Below are 23,555 nucleotides of genomic sequence, written 5' to 3'. Positions count from 1 at the left end.
ACTTTATCTTCTTTCTTTCCTTCCTCCCCTCCTTTAGACAATGAGTAATCCCAAATTGAGGAGGTGGGCTTCGAGAGCAAGATCTATGATTTTTTCCTCTTTTCCTCTATTTGTGAATGTGTATGTGTATACTTCTGTGTGAGATCTTGTCTGTATAGCTTTGCTTGCACCACTTGTCCTAGGGTTCTATCCGTCCATTGTTTTTAATTTTTTTTCTTAATAATTAATTTTAATAACTTTATTCTTTCTTTCTTTCTTTCTTTCTTTCTTTCTTTCTTTCTTTCTTTCTTTCTTTCCTTCCTTCCCTCCTTAAGACAATGACTCATCCCAAATTGAGGAGGTGGACTTTGAGAGCAAGAGTTATGATTTTTTCCCCTTTACCTCTTTTTGTGAGGGTGTATGTGTATGCTTCTGTGTAAGATTTTGTCTGTATAGCTTTGCTTCCACCATTTGTCCTAAGGTTCCAGCCGTCCCTTTTTTTTTTCTAAATAATTTTTAATTCAATAACTTTATAATACTTTATTTTATTTTACTATATCTTCTTTCTTTCTCTCTTTTTTCCTTTCTTCCCTCCTTGCTTCCTTCCTTCCTCCCTCCCTCCTTTCCTTCTTTCTTCTTTCCTTCCTTCCTTCCTTCCTTCCTTCCATCCTTCCTTTCTAATTTACATGTAAGGTAATTACATGTAATTACCTTCCTTCCTTTCTAATTCTCTCCACTTTTTCTCCCTTTTATTCTGAGCCGTGTGGATGAAAGGCTCTTGGTCCTCCAGCCAGGAGTCAGGGCTCTGCCTCTGAGGTGGGAGAGCCAACTTCAGGACACTGGTCAACAAGAGACCTCTCAGCTCCACATAATATCAAATGGCGAAATTCTCCCAGAGACCTCCATCTTAACACCAGCAGCCAGCTTCACTCAACGACCAGCAAGCTACAGTGCTGGACAACCTATGCCAAACAACTAGCAAAACAGGAACACAACCCCACTCATTAGCAGAGAGGCTGCCTAAAATCATAATAAGTCCACAGACACCACAAAAAACACCACCAGACGTCGACCTGCCCAACAGAAAGACAAGATCCAGCCTCATCCAGGACAACACAGGCACTAGTCCCCTCCACCAGGAAGCCTACACAACCCACTGAACCAACCTTAGCCGCTGGAGACAGACATGAAAAACAAAGGGAACTACAAACCTGCAGCCTGCAAAAGGTAGACCCCAAACACAGTAAGATAAGCAAAATGAGAAGACAGAGAAACACTCAGCAGATGAAGGAGCAAGATAAAAATGCACCAGACCGAACAAATGAAGAGGAAATAGGCAGTCTACCTGAAAAAGAATTCAGAATAATGATAGTAAAGATGATCCAAAATCTTGGAAATAGAATGCACAAAATGCAAGAAACATTTAACAAGGACCTAGAAGAAATAAAGATGAAACAAGCAACGATGAACAACACAATAAATGAAATTAAAAATACTCTAGATGGGATAAATAGCAGAATAACTTAGGCAGAAGAATGGATAAGTGACCTGGAAGATAAAATAGTGGAAATAACTACTGCAGAGCAGAATAAAGAAAAAAGAATGAAAAGAACTGAGGACAGTCTCAGAGACCTCTGGGACAACATTAAACGCACCAACATTGGAATTATAGGGGTTCCAGAAGAAGAAGAGAAAAAGAAAGGGACTGAGAAAATATTTGAAGAGATTATAGTTGAAAACTTCCCTAATATGGGAAAGGAAATAGTTAATCAAGTCCAGGAAGCACAGAGAGTCCCATACAGGATAAATCCAAGGAGAAATACGCCAAGACACATATTAATCAAACTGTCAAAAATTAAATACAAAGAAAGCATATTAAAAGCAGCAAGGGAAAAACAACAAATAACACACAAGGGAATCCCCATAATGTTAACAGCTGATCTCTCAGCAGAAACTCTGCAAGCCAGAAGGGAGTGGCAGGACATACTGAAAGTGTTGAAGGAGAAAAACCTGCAACCAAGATTACTCTACCCAGCAAGGATCTCATTCAGATTTGATAGAGAAATTAAAACCTTTACAGACAAGCAAAAGCTGAGAGTTCAGCACCACCAAACCAGCTTTACAACAACTGCTAAAGGAACTTCTGTAGACAAGAAACACAAGAGAAGGAAAAGACCTATAATAACGAACCCAAAACAATTTAGAAAACGGGAATAGGAATATACATATCAATAATTACCTTACATGTAAATGGACTAAAAGCTCCCACCAAAAGACACAGATTGGCTGAATGGATACAAAAACAAGACCCACATATATACTGTCTACAAGAGACCCACTTCAGACCTAGAGACACATACAGACTGAAAGTAAGGAGATGGAAAAAGATATTCCATGCAAATGGAAACCAAAAGAAAGCTGGAGTAGCAATTCTCATATCAGACAAAATAGACTTTAAAATAAAGACTATTAGAAGAGACAAAGAAGGACACTACATAATGATCAAGGGATCGATCCAAGAAGAAGATATAACAATTGTAAATATTTATGCACCCAACATAGGAGTACCTCAATACATAAGGCAAATACTAACAGCCATAAAAGGGGAAATCGACAGTAACACATTCATAGTAGGGGACTTTAACACCCCACTTTCACCAATGACAGATCATCCAAAATGAAAATAAATAAGGAAACACAAGCTTTAAATGATACATTAAACAAGATGGACTTAATTGATATTTATAGGACACTCCATCCAAAAACAACAGAATACACATTTTTCTCAAGTGCTCATGGAACATTCTCCAGGATAGATCATATCATGGGTCACAAATCAAGCCTTGGTAAATTTAAGAAAATTGAAATTCTATCAAGTATCTTTTCCGACCACAATGCCAAGAGACTAGCTATCAATTACAGGAAAAGATCTGTAAAAAATACAAACACATGGAGGCTAAACAATGCACTACTTAATAACGAAGTGATCACTGAAGAAATCAAAGAGGAAATAAAAAAATACCTAGAAACAAAGGACAATGGAGACACAACGACCCAAAACTTATGGGATACAGCAAAAGCAGTTCTAAGAGGGAAGTTTATAGCAATACAAGCCCACCTTAAGAAGCAGGAAACATCTCGAATAAACAACCTAACCTTGCGCCTCAAGTAATTAGAGAAAGAAGAACAGAAAACCCCGTTAGCAGAGGAAAGAAATCATAAAAATCAGATCAGAAATAAATGAAAAAGAAATGAAGGAAACAATAGCAAAGATCAATAAAACTAAAAGCTGGTTCTTTGAGAAGATAAACAAAATTGATAAACCATTAGCCAGACTCATCAAGAAAAAAAGGGAGAAGACTCAAATCAATAGAATTAGAAATGAAAGAGGAGAAGTAACAACTCACACTGCAGAAATTAAAAAGATCATGAGAGATTACTACAAGCAACTCTATGCCAGTAAAATGGACAACCTGGAAGAAACGGACAAATTCTTAGAAATGCACAACCTGCCAAGACTGAATCAGGAAGAAATAGAAAATATGAACAGACCAATCACAAGCACTGAAATTGAAACTGTGATAAAAAATCTTCCAGCAAACAAAAACCCAGGACCAGATGGCTTCACAGGCGAATTCAATCAAACATTTAGAGAAGAGCTAACACCTATCCTTCTCAAACTCTTCCAAAATATAGCAGAGGGAGGAACACTCCCAAACTCATTCTAAGAGGCCACCATCACTTTGATACCAAAACCAGACAAGGATGTCACAGAGAAAGAAAACTACAGGCCAATATCACTGATGAACATAGATGCAAAAATCCTCAGCAAAATACTAGCAAACAGAATCCAACAGCACATTAAAAGGATCATACACCATGATCAAGTGGGGTTTATTCCAGGAATGCAAGGATTCTTCAATATACGCAAAACAATCAATGTGATAAACCATATTAACAAATTGAAGGAGAAAAACCATGTGATCATCTCAATAGATGCAGAGAAAGCTTTTGACAAAATTCAACACTGATTTATGATAAAAACCCTGCAGAAAGTAGGCATAGAGGGAAGTTTCCTCAACATAATAAAGGGCATATATGACAAGCCCACAGCCAACATCATCCTCAATGGTGAAAAACTGAAAGCACTTCCACTAAGATCAGGAAAAAGACAAGGTTGCCCACTCTCACCACTCTTATTCAACATAGTTTTGGAAGTTTTAGCCACAGCAATCAGAGAAGAAAAGGAAATAAAAGGAATCCAAATCAGAAAAGAAGAAGTAGAGCTGTCACTGTTTGCAGATGACATGATACTATACATAGAGAATCCTAAAGATGCTACCAGAAAACTACTAGAGCTAATCAATGAATTTGGTGAAGTAGTAGGATACAAAATTAATGCACAGAAATCTCTGGCATTCCTATATACTAATGATGAAAAATCTGAAAGTGAAATCAAGAAAACACTCCCATTTACCATTGCAACAAAAAGAATAAAATATCTAGGAATAAACCTACCTAAGGAGACAAAAGACCTGTGTGCAGAAAATTATAAGACACTGATGAAAGAAATTAAAGATGATACAAATAGATGGAGAGATACACCATGTTCTTGGATTGGAAGAATCAACATTGTGAAAATGACTCTACTACCCAAAGCAGTCTATAGATTCAATGCAACCCCTATCAAACTACCACTGGCATTTTTCACAGAACTAGAACCAAAAATTTCACAATTTGTATGGAAACAGAAAAGACCCCGAATAGCCAAAGCAATCTTGAGAACGAAAAATGGAGCTGGAAGGATCAGGCTCCCTGACTTCAGACTATACTACAAAGCTACAGTAATGAAGACAGTAGGGTACTGACACAAAAACAGAAAGATAGATCAATTGAACAGGATAGCAAGCCCAGAGATAAACCCATGCACATATGGACATCTTATCTTTGATAAAGGTGGCAGGAATGTACAGTGGAGAAAGGACAGCCTCTTCAATAAGTGGTGCTGGGAAAACTGGACAGGTACATGTAAAAGTATGAGATTAGATCACTCCCTAACACCATACACAAAAATAAGCTCAAAATGGATTAAAGACCTAAATGTAAGGCCAGAAACTATCAAACTCTTAGAGGAAAACATAGGCAGAACACTCTATGACATAAATCACAGCAAGATCCTTTTTGACCCACCTTCTAGAGAAATGGAAATAAAAACAAAAATAAACAAATGGGACCTAATGAAACTTCAAAGCTTTTCCACAGCAAAGGAAACCATAAATAAGACCAAAAGACAACCCTCAGAATGGGAGAAAATATTTGCAAATGAAGCAACTGACAAGGGATTAATCTCTAAAATTTACAAGCAGCTCAATAACAAAAAAAAAAATCAACCCAATCCAAAAATGGGCAGAAGACCTAAATAGACACTTCTCCAAAGAAGACATACAGATGGCCAAGAAGCACATGAAAAGCTGCTCAGCATCACTTATTATTAGAGAAATGCAAATCAAAACTACAATGATGTATCACCTCACACAGGTTAGAATGGGCATCATCAGAAAATCTATAAACAATAAATGCCGGAGAGGGTGTGGAGAAAAGGGAACCCTCTTGCACTGTTGGTGGGAATGTAAACTGATACAGCCACTATGGAGAACAGTATGGAGGTTCCTTAAAAAATTAAAAATAGAATTACCATATGACCCAGCAATCCCACTACTGGGCATATACCCTGAGAAAACCAAAATTCAAAAAGAGTCATGTACCAAAATGTTCATTGCAGCTCTATTTACAGTAGCCCGGAGACGGAAACAACCTAAGTGCCCATCGTCGGATGAATGGATAAAGAAGATGTGGCACATATATACAATGGAATATTACTCAGCCATAAAAAGAAATGAAATTGAGCTATTTGTAATGAGGTGGATAGACCTAGAGTCTGTCATACAGAGTGAAGTAAGTCAGAAAGAGAAAGACAAATACTGTATGCTAACACATATATATGGAATTTAAGGGGAAAAAATTTCATGAAGAACCTAGGAGTAAGACAGGAATAAAGACACAGACCTACTGGAGACTGGACTTGAGGATATGGGGAGGGGGAAGGATGAGCTGTGACAGGGCGAGAGAGAGGCATGGACATATATACACTACCAAACGTAAGGTAGATAGCTAGTGGGAAGCAGCCGCATGGCACAGGGAGATCAGCTCGGTGCTTTGTGACCGCCTGCAGGGGTGGGATAGGGAGGGTGGGAGGGAGGGAGACGCAAGAGGGAAGAGATATGGGAACATATATGTATGTATAACTGATTCACTTTGTTATAAAGCAGAAACTAACAGACATTGTAAAGCAATTATACCCCAATAAAGATGTTAAAAACAAAAAAAGAAAACCTCAAAGATGATTAACAACTAGAATCTAATATCCACAACTGTCTAATATAGTTTCTACTGAAACACAATTTTTTCTCTCTAAAATCACCCTCAGTTCTATCAAAGATAACCAAATGAAGACAAATTTGTTTGCAAAATAAGTTTAGTGTGATTAAACTTGGCCTGCTTATTTATATAAGTCCAGCAAGAAAAGCAATTGACCATAGAGGTTCTTTTGAATCTGCTTTGCGTGCACGTTTCATAAGGAATCCCCAGATTGAACTTTTACATGCCTCTCGAGGCCAGGAGACAATGCCAAGAACATGCCATCAGACTTGTCTGTAATACTTATAGATTTGGGTCAATTCCTCTCTTCTTAAGGTCCCCCAAAGATCCTGAGGTTCCTGTATCTGCTGGGAAGTGGCCTCCCTTACTCACCTGGTAAGGTTGCTGGTAACCGTGTAAGCAAGGTACCAGGCTCTTTTTCCAAGGGGCTTTATGGCTTCATAAAGTCAACCTTAGTTCCTTAAAGCCATCCAGTCATATCTGAGTGTATGCATGTCTTTCTCAAATACGACATTCCAGTCAAAGCCTTGGTAATATAACCAATGTTCCCAAATGTGTCCTATTATAATAAAGAAGATAGATTCTTAATGAACTTATGTAAATAACTATATTGCCATGAGAATAAGAATATTCACTAAGAGTTTCCAAATTCTGGAGGAATCAGGTAGGGATAAATGTTTGAATTCTGCTTACAAATGCATCATTTACTAAATTGCTGTTAGTCATAGTATAAAAGGAAAGGTTTCTTTATATTTGGAGAACAAAAATTTAGTATTTCAGACAAAGAGTCATAAAAATTATAATCATATTCATCAGTTTATTCAATTCCATGTGATTAATTTTTGTTGATCTTGGTCTTCTTTTAGCAGTTTTATGGAGCCATCAAGTTTTTCATTAGTGTTCTGTAATTTCTTGCCCAATTCAGTGGTATGATCTGAAAGTTATCAGAAAACTATATATGTCAAAAAGTCCATTCTATGAATCTTCTTGAAGATGAAGCTTTTTTGCAAAAGCATCAGAGTAAAACAATAACCGTTTATAAATAACAAAAATGGCATGGTTAAAGATCTAATCACAATGCAGTTGACAAAGAAATTTGGTTATTTCTGCAATATACAATATTTTAAGATAATAACTAGAATTGTGATGGGTAATATTATATTAGGACATATCTGAATTTCAGAAATTTCATATAATTTCTAAAACATTTATATTAATAACGTTTATCCACATAATATAACCTAAGAAGGTTTACCAACACCCTTTGACAATGCTTCCCATGTAGTTTAACATACTAAATAAAACTAATTAATTTAATATTGCTCTTTTGAGATGTTTCAGGGCCCTCTGAAACATCCCAAAGTTAGCTAGAGGTCAAAAGGACTTCATTTAGAATTTAATTGCAGAAAGTTTGTCAAAGATATCAAAATTTGTTTAAACACTTGGTCAAATAGGATCATAGGTCACTGTGAAACAATATTTATTCATGTAATCAAAGTGACAATAAAAGGTTTCAAAGGCAAATACAGAAAGTTACAACACATTACTTAAAAGGTAAAAAACACTTTATAATCTGTTATCAAAAGCAGATCAATATTCTAAGAAAACTCTGTCCTCTTAACAGAAAGAAAATCAAATTCTAGTTTCTTACCAGCTTACCTTTAATATTAAAAAGGATTCACTCACCAAAGCTATCTTGAGAAAGAAGAACAGAGCTAGAGGTATCATACTCCCTGACTTCAGACGATGTTACAAAGATACAGTAATCAAAACGGTACAGTACTGACACAAAACAGATACATAAATCAATGGAAAAGAAATAAACCCACGTACTTATGGCCAATAAATCTACAACAAAAGAGGCAAGAATATACAACGGAGAAAAGACAGTCTCTTCAATAAGTAGTGCTGGGAAGACTGGACAGCCATGTGTGAAAGAATAAAATTAGAACATTCTCTAACACCACATACAAAAATAAACTCAAAATTGATTAAAGGCCTAAGTGGAAGACCAGAAACCAAAAACCTCCTAGGAGAAAACATAGGTTAAACAATCTTTGACATAAGTCATAGTAATATTTTGGGGGCCTGTCTCCTAAGGCAAAGGAAACAAAAGCAAAAATAAACAAATGGGAGCTAATCAAACCCAAAAGCTTTTGAACAGTAAAGGAAACCATCGACAAAACAAAAAGACAACCTACCAAATGGGAGCAATATTTGCAAATGATATGACCAATAAGGGGTTAATATCCAAAACATATAAACAACTCATACAACTCAATATCAGAAAACCAAACAACCCAATTAAAAAATGGGCAGAAGACCTGAATAGACTTTTTTCCAAAGAAAACATACATATGGCCGACAAGCACATGAAAAGATACTCAACATCACTAATCATAAGGGTAAAGCAAATCAAAACCACAGTGAGATCCCCTTGGGAGACCCCAGTGACTGGGACAGGACCCTGAGAGGTATTTCTGGGTGCTAGTCATGTTTTATTTCTTTATCTGTGAGCAAACTACATAGGTGTACTTACTTTTTGACACCCATGATTTGTGTACATTTCTTTATGTATGTTACACTCAAATAAAAAGTTTACTTGAAAAAAAGAAACACAATGAGATATTATTTCAAAGCTGTCAGAATGGCTCTCATCAAAAAGAACACAAATAACAAATGTTGGCGAGGATGTAGAGAAAAGGGAACCATTGTACACTGTTGGTGGGAATGTAAATTGGTGCAGACACTATGGAAAACAATATGGAGGTTCCTCAAAAAACTAAAAATAGAACTACCATATAATCCAGCAATTCCATTCCTGGGTATATATCCAAAGAAAATAAAAACACTAGTTCAAAAAGATTCATGCACCCCAATGTTCATAGCAGGATGATGATGAGTATCAATAGCCAATATATGGAAGCAACTTAAATGTACATCAATAGATGAATGGATAAAGATGTGATATATATATATATATATATATATATATATATATATCACATATATATATATAGGAATATATGTTCCTATATATATGTATATATGTATAATATATATATACATATATATATAGGAATACTACTCAGTCATAAAAAAAAGAATGAAATTTTGCCATTTGCAACAACATGGATGGACTTGGAGGATATTATGCTTACTGAAATAAGTCAGACAGAGAAAGACAAATACTGTATGTTATCACTTTTATGTGGAATCTAAAAAATCAAACAAACGAATATAACAAAACAGAAACAGACTCCAATATATAGAGAACACACTAGTGGTTACCAGTGCGAGAGGGAATGGGGTAGGGGCAAAATAGGGGTAGGGGACTAAGAGGTACAAACTACTATGTATAAAACAAGTAAGCTACAAGGATATATTGTACAGCACAGGGACTCTATAGACAATACTTTATAATATTGGGCTGGCCAAAAAGTTCATTCAGCTTTTTCCATAAGATGGCCCTAGTAGCGCTTAGTTGTCTGTAACTTCATTTGAAACAATTTTGTTAGATTGTATTGTGACAGCTGTCACATCAGCGTGCATTAAAAAAAAATTATCAAAGTTGGTGAATCTTTGTGTAGCCATTTTACTATTAAAGATGGAAGAAAAAAAGCAACATTTTCGGCATATTGTCCTTTATTATTTCAAGAAAGGTAAAAACACAACTGAAACGCTAAAAAAGATTTGTACAGTCTATGGAGAAGGTGCTGTGACTGATCGAACATGTCAAAAGTGGTTTGCGAAGTTTCATGCTAGAGATTTCTCACTGGACGATGCTCCACAGTCAGGTAGACCAGTTGAAGCTGGTAGCAATCAAATCGAGACATTAATTGAGAACAATCAACGTTATACCACGTGGGAGATAGCCGACATACTCAAAATATCCAAATCAAGCATTGAATATCATTTTTCCAGCTTGGTTATGTTAATCGCTTTGATGGTTGGGTTCCACGTAAGTTAAGTGAAAAAAACCTTCTTGACCATATTTCCTCATGCGATTCTCTACTTAAAAAGTAACGAAAACTTTCCGTTTTTAAAACAAATTGTGACGGGTAATGAAAAGTGGATACCGCACAATAATGTGGAAGAGAAGAGACCGTGCAGCAAGTGAAATGAACCACCACCAACCACACCAAAAGAAGGTGATGTTCTGTATATGGTGGGATTGGAAGGGAGTCCTCTATTATGAGCTCCTTCCACAAAACCAAATGATTAGTTCCAACAAGTACTGCTCCCAGTTAGACCAACTGAAAGCAGCACTCAACAAAAAGTGTCCGGAATAGTCAACAGAAAACGCATAATCTTCCATCAGGATAATGCAAGGCTGCGGCGAGCCGTTTCTGACCGGCAGAATAACGAGCCGCCACACGCAAGATTCTTCTCGTATCACACTTTATTGGAGCACAGCTTGGTTGAAGAAAGATGGAAGGAAGACCCCGCAATCCTATAGCAGTCTGCTTATATAGGGATTAAGAACATGTGTCGCTCTGTGATTGGCTTTCGCCGATGGTGCGATTTGTGAGCCAGCATCGGATAGGTCGCTACTTTAAAACCTCATTAGTATACTTAGCGCAAGCGCAGTGGCCACAGGAAGGATGACTCAGCTTATTTCAGCTTCCTGCCGCGTAGCAGTTAGCTGACCGCGCCCTACATCTCCCCCTTTTTTATTTATTAGAACACCAAGCAGAATGTAGCCCGTACAAGTGTTCACCTCATGATGTGCTCACTGTTCGAGGGCAGTTTTCTGCTGGCATGTCTGAGGCACCCTCCTGCGTGCAATGCCAACAAGGGCTGCAGGGTGCAAGGGCTGCCTCAGAATAATGGCTGATTCCCTATAGAGGTGCGATGGCGACAAGGCCTCTCTGTGCAAGGGCAATCAGGACAATGGATGACTCCCTATAGAGGTGCAATGGCAACAAGGCCTCTCTGTGCAAGGGCAATCAGGACAATGAATGACTCCCTATAGAGGTGCAATGGCAACAAGGCCTCTCTGTGCAAGGGCAATCAGGACAATGAATGACTCCCTATAGAGGTGCAATGGCAACAAGGCCTCTCTGTGCAAGGGCAATCATTTCGAATTATTCAGGGCGGAGAGCCAGGCTGCGGGAGAATCTCCTTCATTAATAGCCAAAAGTGCCTGAGTGAGCAGGACCCTATCTCGATGTGCCCTGATGCGCACACGACAGACCAACCAGAGACACAGCATAATCCCAAATACACAGCAGACTCCAAAGATTCCTACCCCCACCCACTCCCCAAAGGAGGAAAAGGCAGAAGAGAGCCAAAAGGCAAAATCTCCAAAGGCAACGGGCTCCAGCCCGGCAGCACTCAGTTGCACAATTTAAATAATCCTTTGTGGAATTCCAACTAATACAAAGACTTCGATTAAGAATCATCAGGAACATCCAGCTCAGCATCTTCTCTGAAGTTTTCTTCAACAATTCTCGTCAGTCTTGATGGCACCCAGATCGGATCTTGATCCTGTGGGGAGACACAAAGAGATCCCCTGGATCGAGTAATAACACGATCCGGGCCCTTCCATTGATTGGACAACACATCTTTCCACATCACTTTGCCATAATTTTTATGGTTTGTTGCCACATGGCGTTCAGCAGAGGTTTCTTTATCATTATTTAAATGTAAAAAATTTATGGTAAATAAGGCAAGTGAAAGTCTCTGTCTAGGGGTACAGTTCTCTGCGATTCCCCCTTTTTGTTTTATTAAGAGTTCTTTAAGCTGATCTGCCTCATTGACAAACCCTGTCGTTCACAATAGGCTTTCATTAGTTTACTAAGTGGTGTATGCCTCTTAATCTTAAACTGCACCACAGAACCATCCTGCCCCGCCACCTTCAAATTAATATGATCGTTGTTCTCAGTCTTGACTCCTTCCTTGGGCTTTTCGTCGGCCATGGCCTTGTGGATTATAGGGCAAGCCTGTAATATGAATCACCTGCATTTTTTGACAAAAAAGAGCAAAGCTTTTGGAATGCCTCTGGGGTTAACCCCAGTCTTTTGGGTAACAACTCTTCACAATATTCCTAGCCAAAGCTCTGGTAATGTTAAATTTTTTTTCTTAAGACTGTAGATGACACATGATATAGTCTAGCGCTGTTAGAGCGCGTGTGGAAATTAAATTAAAAGGACACATCCAAACAGGTTGAGAATCATCACAGCGTTCTAATTGTGCATTTGTAATAGCTTGTTCTACCTTTTGAAGTGCCTGATGGGCTTCTGGGGTCAATTGGCGTGGGGAATTAAGATCAGGATTTCCCTCTAATACACTAAACAAAGGTTTTAGATCCAAGCGGGTTAAACTTAAATATGGCCGAATCCAATTCACATCTCCAAGTAACCTTTGAAAATCATTTAATGTTTTTAAGCAATTAGTCCCAATCTCAATTTTTTGAGGTACTATCTTATTCCTATGTACAGTAGCTCCTAAAAAATTTACAACATCTCCCTTCTGTATTTTTTCGGGAGCAAGAAATAATCCCCTATTCCCTAAATATTTAATCAAAACGCCTAAGGCCTGTTCAAGCAACTCCATACAAGGGGCTTTATCTCGACTATTCAAAGGAATAGAAAAGAAACAATCTTTACGCCATTTCCCTAATTTTTTCTTAATTATTCCAGGGTGACTAGGAGGGTTCTAAATGCCCTAATTGTAACTGCTCATCCACTAGTTTGGATGCCGCCTCCAGCTTTTCCTTTGACAAAGGCCACTGAGGTACCCACACAGGTGTTGTGGTCCTCCATGTAATCATAAACTCAGTGACCCTTGAGAAAAACCCAAGCCTCGGCGGTTTAAATTTCCGCGGGCTTCTATAGGGGCGGTCATGCCTTGTAACTTACGTCCTATCCCTCTATTAGATATCAGGGGCGGAAGCTCTAGCCTCCGCAGGATTAAAATATGGTGGGCTAGCGAGCGGCGGCATGTACCAATGCTCATACCGCTCTTGTTCATATGTCGCGGCCGCTCCTTCTAAATCTTCCTCCTCTCTAGGATGTAATTCATCTTAAAACAAATATAATTCCTTAAACTCATCTAGGATTGGATATAATCCTGGCACCGTTTCTTGCTTTTCCTTTTGTTTTCTTTTTTCTCTTTTCATAATTTCAGGCCTATCTACCGTAGTCCCTGTTTGTTCATTCTCTGATGCGCTATCTTGACACATGCTAAGAGCCTTGCGTCCTCGTTGAATAATTTCTTCACATTTTCCTTCCTTTAGGCAAGAAAGTATCATGCTCCACAAGGGGAGAGCGCCTCGAGAAAGTTCTCCCCTTGTGTTACACTCCTCTAGGTCTTTTCCGAGTTTTTCCCATGACGGAACAGTCAAGCTGCCTGATACCCCAAACCACGGCGCGGCACTTTCGATATCTTGTAGCAGCCTACTTATGGTTTTATGAGAGAGCTTTAGCCCTCGGTCCCTTAAAAGGGCTTGAATAGGCTCATGAAAATCAGTTGTAGGCTCCGTGGACGAACTATTCCCAAAAATGCTTGACTTATCTATCGGCCAGGGAAGACACACTCGATCGGGCTGGTGGCACCGTAGCCACAAGCAAACGAAAAACATGAGAAACACTAAAAGGACAAAAGCGAAAGTAAAAACTTCAGGCTCCAAACCCCCGAAAAACATACCTGACTGGACTACTCACCGACGGTTACCACTCCGTGTGTCGAGTTCTGAATCGGTCCTCCATGCAGGGCGCGAAGTTCCCGGGTTTCGGCACCACTTGCGGCGAGCCGTTTCTGACCGGCAGAATAACGAGCCGCCACACGCAAGATTCTTCTCGTATCACACTTTATTGGAGCACAGCTTGGTTGAAGAAAGATGGAAGGAAGACCCCGCAATCCTATAGCAGTCTGCTTATATAGGGATTAAGAACATGTGTCGCTCTGTGATTGGCTTTCGCCGATGGTGCGATTTGTGAGCCAGCATCGGATAGGTCGCTACTTTAAAACCTCATTAGTATACTTAGCGCAAGCGCAGTGGCCACAGGAAGGATGACTCAGCTTATTTCAGCTTCCTGCCGCGTAGCAGTTAGCTGACCGCGCCCTACATCTCCCCCTTTTTTATTTATTAGAACACCAAGCAGAATGTAGCCCGTACAAGTGTTCACCTCATGATGTGCTCACTGTTCGAGGGCAGTTTTCTGCTGGCATGTCTGAGGCACCCTACTGCGTGCAATGCCAACAAGGGCTGCAGGGTGCAAGGGCTGCCTCAGAATAATGGCTGATTCCCTATAGAGGTGCGATGGCGACAAGGCCTCTCTGTGCAAGGGCAATCAGGACAATGGATGACTCCCTATAGAGGTGCAATGGCAACAAGGCCTCTCTGTGCAAGGGCAATCAGGACAATGAATGACTCCCTATAGAGGTGCAATGGCAACAAGGCCTCTCTGTGCAAGGGCAATCAGGACAATGAATGACTCCCTATAGAGGTGCAATGGCAACAAGGCCTCTCTGTGCAAGGGCAATCATTTCGAATTATTCAGGGCGGAGAGCCAGGCTGCGGGAGAATCTCCTTCATTAATAGCCAAAAGTGCCTGAGTGAGCAGGACCCTATCTCGATGTGCCCTGATGCGCACACGACAGACCAACCAGAGACACAGCATAATCCCAAATACACAGCAGACTCCAAAGATTCCTACCCCCACCCACTCCCCAAAGGAGGAAAAGGCAGAAGAGAGCCAAAAGGCAAAATCTCCAAAGGCAACGGGCTCCAGCCCGGCAGCACTCAGTTGCACAATTTAAATAATCCTTTGTGGAATTCCAACTAATACAAAGACTTCGATTAAGAATCATCAGGAACATCCAGCTCAGCATCTTCTCTGAAGTTTTCTTCAACAATTCTCGTCAGTCTTGATGGCACCCAGATCGGATCTTGATCCTGTGGGGAGACACAGAGATCCCCTGGATCGAGTAATAACACGATCCGGGCCCTTCCATTGATTGGACAACACATCTTTCCACATCACTTTGCCATAATTTTTATGGTTTGTTGCCACATGGCGTTCAGCAGAGGTTTCTTTATCATTATTTAAATGTAAAAAATTTATGGTAAATAAGGCAAGTGAAAGTCTCTGTCTAGGGGTACAGTTCTCTGCGATTCCCCCTTTTTGTTTTATTAAGAGTTCTTTAAGCTGATCTGCCTCATTGACAAACCCTGTCGTTCACAATAGGCTTTCATTAGTTTACTAAGTGGTGTATGCCTCTTAATCTTAAACTGCACCACAGAACCATCCTGCCCCGCCACCTTCAAATTAATATGATCGTTGTTCTCAGTCTTGACTCCTTCCTTGGGCTTTTCGTCGGCCATGGCCTTGTGGATTATAGGGCAAGCCTGTAATATGAATCACCTGCATTTTTTGACAAAAAAGAGCAAAGCTTTTGGAATGCCTCTGGGGTTAACCCCAGTCTTTTGGGTAACAACTCTTCACAATATTCCTAGCCAAAGCTCTGGTAATGTTAAATTTTTTTTCTTAAGACTGTAGATGACACATGATATAGTCTAGCGCTGTTAGAGCGCGTGTGGAAATTAAATTAAAAGGACACATCCAAACAGGTTGAGAATCATCACAGCGTTCTAATTGTGCATTTGTAATAGCTTGTTCTACCTTTTGAAGTGCCTGATGGGCTTCTGGGGTCAATTGGCGTGGGGAATTAAGATCAGGATTTCCCTCTAATACACTAAACAAAGGTTTTAGATCCAAGCGGGTTAAACTTAAATATGGCCGAATCCAATTCACATCTCCAAGTAACCTTTGAAAATCATTTAATGTTTTTAAGCAATTAGTCCCAATCTCAATTTTTTGAGGTACTATCTTATTCCTATGTACAGTAGCTCCTAAAAAATTTACAACATCTCCCTTCTGTATTTTTTCGGGAGCAAGAAATAATCCCCTATTCCCTAAATATTTAATCAAAACGCCTAAGGCCTGTTCAAGCAACTCCATACAAGGGGCTTTATCTCGACTATTCAAAGGAATAGAAAAGAAACAATCTTTACGCCATTTCCCTAATTTTTTCTTAATTATTCCAGGGTGACTAGGAGGGTTCTAAATGCCCTAATTGTAACTGCTCATCCACTAGTTTGGATGCCGCCTCCAGCTTTTCCTTTGACAAAGGCCACTGAGGTACCCACACAGGTGTTGTGGTCCTCCATGTAATCATAAACTCAGTGACCCTTGAGAAAAACCCAAGCCTCGGCGGTTTAAATTTCCGCGGGCTTCTATAGGGGCGGTCATGCCTTGTAACTTACGTCCTATCCCTCTATTAGATATCAGGGGCGGAAGCTCTAGCCTCCGCAGGATTAAAATATGGTGGGCTAGCGAGCGGCAGCATGTACCAATGCTCATACCGCTCTTGTTCATATGTCGCGGCCGCTCCTTCTAAATCTTCCTCCTCTCTAGGATGTAATTCATCTTAAAACAAATATAATTCCTTAAACTCATCTAGGATTGGATATAATCCTGGCACCGTTTCTTGCTTTTCCTTTTGTTTTCTTTTTTCTCTTTTCATAATTTCAGGCCTATCTACCGTAGTCCCTGTTTGTTCATTCTCTGATGCGCTATCTTGACACATGCTAAGAGCCTTGCGTCCTCGTTGAATAATTTCTTCACATTTTCCTTCCTTTAGGCAAGAAAGTATCATACTCCACAAGGGGAGAGCGCCTCGAGAAAGTTCTCCCCTTGTGTTACACTCCTCTAGGTCTTTTCCGAGTTTTTCCCATGACGGAACAGTCAAGCTGCCTGATACCCCAAACCACGGCGCGGCACTTTCGATATCTTGTAGCAGCCTACTTATGGTTTTATGAGAGAGCTTTAGCCCTCGGTCCCTTAAAAGGGCTTGAATAGGCTCATGAAAATCAGTTGTAGGCTCCGTGGACGAACTATTCCCAAAAATGCTTGACTTATCTATCGGCCAGGGAAGACACACTCGATCGGGCTGGTGGCACCGTAGCCACAAGCAAACGAAAAACATGAGAAACACTAAAAGGACAAAAGCGAAAGTAAAAACTTCAGGCTCCAAACCCCCGAAAAACATACCTGACTGGACTACTCACCGACGGTTACCACTCCGTGTGTCGAGTTCTGAATCGGTCCTCCATGCAGGGCGCGAAGTTCCCGGGTTTCGGCACCACTTGCGGCGAGCCGTTTCTGACCGGCAGAATAACGAGCCGCCACACGCAAGATTCTTCTCGTATCACACTTTATTGGAGCACAGCTTGGTTGAAGAAAGATGGAAGGAAGACCCCGCAATCCTATAGCAGTCTGCTTATATAGGGATTAAGAACATGTGTCGCTCTGTGATTGGCTTTCGCCGATGGTGCGATTTGTGAGCCAGCATCGGATAGGTCGCTACTTTAAAACCTCATTAGTATACTTAGCGCAAGCGCAGTGGCCACAGGAAGGATGACTCAGCTTATTTCAGCTTCCTGCCGCGTAGCAGTTAGCTGACCGCGCCCTACACAAGGCTGCATGTTTCTTTGATGACCAGGCAAAAACTGTTACAGCTTGGCTGGGTACTTCTGATTCATCTGCCCTATTCACCAGACATTGCACCTTTGGATATCCATTTATTTCGGTCTTTACAAAATTCTCTTAATGGAAAAAATGTAAATTACTTGGAAGACTGTAAAAGGTACCCGGACAGTTCTTTGCTCAAAAAGATAAAAAGTTTGGGCTTCCCTGGTGGCGCAGTGGTTGAAAGTCCACCTGCCGATGCAGGGGACACGGGTTTGTGCCCCGGTCCGGGAAGATCCCACGTGCCGCGGAGCAGCTAGGCCCGTGAGCCATGGCCGCTGAGTCTGCGCGTCCGGAGCCTGTGCTCCGCAACAGGAGAGGCCACAACAGTGAGAGGCCCACGTACCGAAAAAAAAAAAAAAAGGATAAAAAGTTTTGGGAAGATGGAATTATGAAGTTGCCAGAAAAGTTGCAGAAGATAATGGAACAGTGAATACGTTGTTCAATAAAGCTCTTCGTGAAAATGAAAACTGTGTCTTTTATTTTTACTTAAAAACCAAAGGAATTTTTGGCCAACCCAATATTTTATAGTAACTTTAAGTGGAATATAATCTATAAAATTTTTGAATCACTATGTTGTACAACTGAAACTAATACAATATTGTATATCAACTATACATCAATAAGGGACTTCCCTGGTGGTGCAGTGGTTAAGAATCTGCCTGTCAATGCAGGGGACACGGGTTTGAGCCCTGGTCCGAGAAGATCCCGCATGCCACGGAGCAACTAAGCCCGTGTGCCACAGCTACTGAGCCCGCGTGCTGCAACTACTGAAGCCCACATGCCTAGAGCCCGTGCTCTGCAACAAGAGAAGCCACCACAATGAGAAGCCCATGCACTGCAATGAAGAGTAGTCCCCGCTCGCCTCAACTAGAGAAAGCCTGCATGCAGCAACAAAGACCCAACTCAGCCAAAAATAAATAAATTTATTTAAAAAATTATACACAAATTCTTTTTCCACAGAGGCTTGACAAGGGCAATCAACAAGAGACTTTCAAAAAAGAATGTTGAATAAAGTTCAGTAGAGGGAAGAGAAATGGAAATGTAAATTTAAGGAGAAAAATGAAGAAAAAGAAGAACTTATTCAATAATTTGTTTAACTGGATGGTGGTAACAAACTACTATGTATTTACATTCCATTGGCTACTCTCAGAATGCTGTTCTGGTTTTGTTTTAAAGTTCGTGTTTAAAATACACCACATCTCCAAAGAAGACATACAGATGGCCAATAGGCACATGAAAAGATGCTCATCATCCCTAATTATTAGAGAAATGCAAATCAAAACAACAATGAGGTTCCATCTCATACCAGTCAGAATGGCCATCATTAAAAAGTCTACAAACAATAAACTCTAGAGAGGGTGTGGAGAAAAGGGAACCCTCCTACACTGTTGGTGGGAATGTAAGTTGGTGCAGCCACTGTGGAAAACAGTATGGAGGTTCCTCAGAAAACTAAAAATAGAATTACTATATGATCCAGCAATCCCACTCCTGAGCATATATCCAGACAAAACTATAATTCAAAAAGATACATGCACTGCTGTGTTCATAGCAGCACTATTCACAATAGCCAAGACTTGGAAAAAAAAAGAAAAGACTTGGAAACAACCTAAATGTCCATCGACAGATGAATGGATAAAGAAGAAGTGGTACACATATACAATGGAATACTACTCAGCCATAAAAAAGAATGAAATAATGCCATTTGCAGCAACATGGATGAAACTAGAGATTATCATACTAAACAAAGTAAGTCAGAAAGAGAAAGACAAATACCACATAATATCACTTATATGTGGAATCTAAAATATGACACAAGTGAACATATCTATGAAAAAGAAACAGACTCACAGACATATAGAACAGACTGTGGTTCCCAAGGGGGAGGGGGGAGGGCTAGGGAAGCATTGGGAGTTTGGGATTAGCAGATGCAAACTAGTATATATAGGATGGATAAACAAGGTCCTACTGTATAGTACAGGGAACTATATTCAATATCCTGTGATAAACCGTAATGGAAAAGAATATGAAAAAGAATATATATATAACTGAAACACTTTGCTGTACAGCAGAAATTAACACATTGTAAATCAACTATACTTCAATAAAGTAAAAATAAAAAATAAAATACACTGCAAATATATCCTTTACAACTACAATCTTATAAAACTTTTAGTAATCAGTCTAACAGTGTATGTGTGAGGCAGGGAAAAGGTAGACGGACACATAGATTTCTAAAATTCTTTTGGAGGTACCTGAGCAAAAATGTTTGGTGACAACCACTGTGGGATTTGGAAACTTAAGTGGCAGCATGTAACCTCACTTCCCCTCAACCTGTGCTGTGCAGTGCAGTAGCTACTAGCCAGTATCACTCTTGAGCACCTGAAATATCGTTAGTCTGAATAAGAAACAAATGCTATAAGTGTAAAATACATACTGGGTTTCAAAATTTAGTATTAAAAAATGTAACCTATCTCATCAATAATTTTTATATTGATTACATGTTGAAATGATAATATTTTGGATATACTAGGTTGAATGAAATATATTATTAAAATTAATGTCACCTATTTCTTTTTTAATGTGGCTAACTAGAAAAATTTAAATTGTATAGGTGACTTGCATTTGTGGCTCACATATTTCTATCGAACAGCTCTGTGCCTAGACAAATGCTTCCCACATCCCAGGCATCCCCAGAGCCCTGTAAGATTTTTGCAATATCTGCTATTACTGGTGGTACTATTATTATGTACTCAATATTGACTCACATTTTTACTTAAAGTTATTTTTAAAGGAAGCTATATATATCATGGGCTTAATATATGAACTCAAGTTGTTAATACACATTAAGTAAATATATAACCCTTAAAATAAAAATTGCTTGTGTCTCAGGACTTCCCTTGTGGTCCAGTGGTTGACTCCGCCCTTCCATTGCAGGGGGCACGGGTTCCATCCCTGGTCAGAGAGCTAAGATCCCACATGCCGTGTGGTGCGTCCAAAAAAGAAAAAAGAAATGTTCTGTCTCAGTGTACCTCTGAAATCATGTTATGATGTGGTAGTAACAGACCCACATATGTTGGGAAACTCTTCCCTGGATGAAGGAAGAGGAGTTTGGGGGGAATCTCTCCGGGTGGTAGAAGCTCTAGGCCCACTCCTGAACAGTGCTATTTCCAGCCACCCAAAGACTGGCCACCACGAGCCGTGGCCCTGGAGGCAGCAGTGAGGCAGAGTGGGATCTGAGCTTCCGAGGAGGCATGGAGCTGCCTCTCTTATGGGGATTCAGACAGCTTAGATGGCAAGCATCTCAGCAGCAAGCAGGTGGACTGAGTAATAAAGACCTTTCTTTATTTTCCATACCCTCTCAAACACCCACCTCAACACCCCATTCTGGTGTAGTCCTCCAAGAAAAGAGTGCCCCACCTTGACATAGGGGCTGAAGTCAGGTTAAATTTGATTTAGAAAACAATGTGATTTCTTTTTTCTTTTTTATAAATTTATTCATTTTATTTATTTATTTTTGGCAGTGTTGGGTCTTCGTTGATGCGCGGGGGCTTTCTCTAGTTGCGGCGAGCGGGGCCTACTCTTCATTGCCATGTGCAGGCTTCTCATTGCAGTGGCTTCTCTTGTTGCAAAGCATGGGCTCTAGGCACACGGGCTTCAGTACTTGTGGCACGCAGGCTCAGTAGTTGTGGCACACGGGCTTAGTTGCTCCGCAGCATGTGGGATCTTCCCAGACCAGGGCTCGGACCTGTGTCCCCTGCATTGGCAGGCAGATTCTTAACCACTGTGCCACCAGGGAAGCCCCAAACAACATGATTTCTGCCTCCAGGATTGTGAAGTAGAATTCAGATCCCTTACACACCTCTGCAACATGGGTACTGTTATCCTTATATGTAGATGGAACTCAGATGATGTAAGGGACCCCCCCAAGGTCATGCAGCTAGCAAGTGACACATAGCTGACGTCAACCTTGGAGGCTTTGCTATTTCCATCTGCTCCCATTTTGCAATAGGCATCATGGACACAAGAGAAATGTGATCCTACCCTCTACACACTTGAAATCTAATTCGGACCCAAAATATTTTCCTCTTGTATTATCAGGAAAACATCAGAAAAAATTTTCACTGGCAAACATACATCCAACTCATTTCCATAAACAAAATTTAAGGCCATATTCAACATCCTTTTGGGCCCACAAAGTAGTTTCTTTTATTTTTTTATTTTTAAAATTTATTTATTTATTTATGTTATTTTTTATTTTTGGCTGTGTTGGGTCTTCCTTGCTGAGTGTGGGCTTTCTCTAGCTGCGGTGCGTGGGGACTACTCTTCGTTGCGTTGCGCGGGCTTCTCATTGTCTTGGCTTCTCTTGTTGCGGAGCACGGGCTCCAGGCGCGCGGGCTTCAGTAGTTGTGTCACATGGGCTCAGTAGCTGTGGCTCGCGGGCTCTAGAGCTCAGGCTCAGTAGTTGTGGCGCATGGGCTTAGTTGCTCCGCGGCATGTGGGATCTTCCTGGGCCAGGGCTGAAACCCATGTCCCTTGCATTGGCAGGCAGATTTTTAACCACTGCGCCACCATGGAAGCCCTAGTTTCTTTTATTTTAATATTTTCCTCTGACCACAAGGAAATGACCATTTGGCAGATATGGTAAAAATAGTCCAGGCTGATGTCTGACAGACCTGGATTCCACATCCTAATTCTGCCCTTTACTGTGTGACCTTGGGGAAATAATCTCTCTGGGCTGCAATCTCCTCATTTTCAAAAAGGGAAAAGTTGTTTTGAGAATTAGAAATAATGTATGCAAAGGACCTTGCAAAAGTACCATAAGTAATAATTATGATGATGATTATAGTAAATGATCATTCCTTATGCCTCTTTGTCCTCAAAATCTTCCTTCAGCTTTAAAACAAAACGAGACCAAGGCTTTCGTCTTTCAAAGAAAAAAAAAGCCTAAAGGGTGTTTGTGTGGCTGCACCTGTCTATTCACTTACTTAGTGTCATCATTTCCTGGGAATCAATACGATTATTTGCCCCTGGACATAGTTTCCCGGCAACACACATCTTGAGCCAATTCAGGTGAATTTTCTCTGTCATTATGGTCACCTGGCTCCTGCATCAAGCGGCTCCTTGCAACCTTCCATAAATATTAGAATTATGTTGGCTACAGGGAAACTGAGCAAAGGTTATGTTTATACACCGTCTTCCTCTTGGGATTTTACAACACTGAGCAAAGAGCCATCAGCTGAGGCCACCACAGTCTCTTTGAAAGCAGCTGGGTGGGTATTTTTGTGCCATGCAAACAGAGCAGAACAGATTTATTCCTAGGGTTTTCTGACCAGAAGCAAAAGGAGTACCCTCAGTGAATCCTCAACAACTATTGCTGATGATCAGAAGAGACCCAGGAAATAATCTGATTTTCCTGAACAAGGGTCTACCCTGACATTTTCTCTTTCTTTCCACTGGGAGCAGGCTGGCAAATACGTTTAAAGCAAAGTAACAGTCAAGTTATTGCTAAACCATTTAGCAAACAGTATATGAATTTTCCATGTTTTAAGTGTAAATATTCTTCACTTTAAATTCTGTTTATCCTTCCAAGTCTGATTT

At 40.2% G+C, this 23,555-nt stretch overlaps 1 protein-coding gene across 1 annotated transcript in view; it reads right to left on the bottom strand.

The window, feature by feature from the left end:
- Positions 1–7,251: 7,251 nt before the first annotated feature.
- The window catches only part of WDHD1 (WD repeat and HMG-box DNA binding protein 1), an 88,521-nt gene continuing 72,217 nt past the window's right edge, over positions 7,252–23,555 (bottom strand). The window contains exon 27 of the mRNA XM_060003446.1: positions 7,252–7,351. The gene's annotated coding sequence lies outside the window, so the exon portion shown is untranslated. The remainder of the gene's footprint in view (positions 7,352–23,555) is intronic.

Source organism: Delphinus delphis, chromosome 2 (assembly GCF_949987515.2).
Source record: "Delphinus delphis chromosome 2, mDelDel1.2, whole genome shotgun sequence".
Taxonomy (NCBI): domain Eukaryota; kingdom Metazoa; phylum Chordata; class Mammalia; order Artiodactyla; family Delphinidae; genus Delphinus; species Delphinus delphis.
This window is presented reverse-complemented; position numbering and strand designations above follow the sequence as displayed.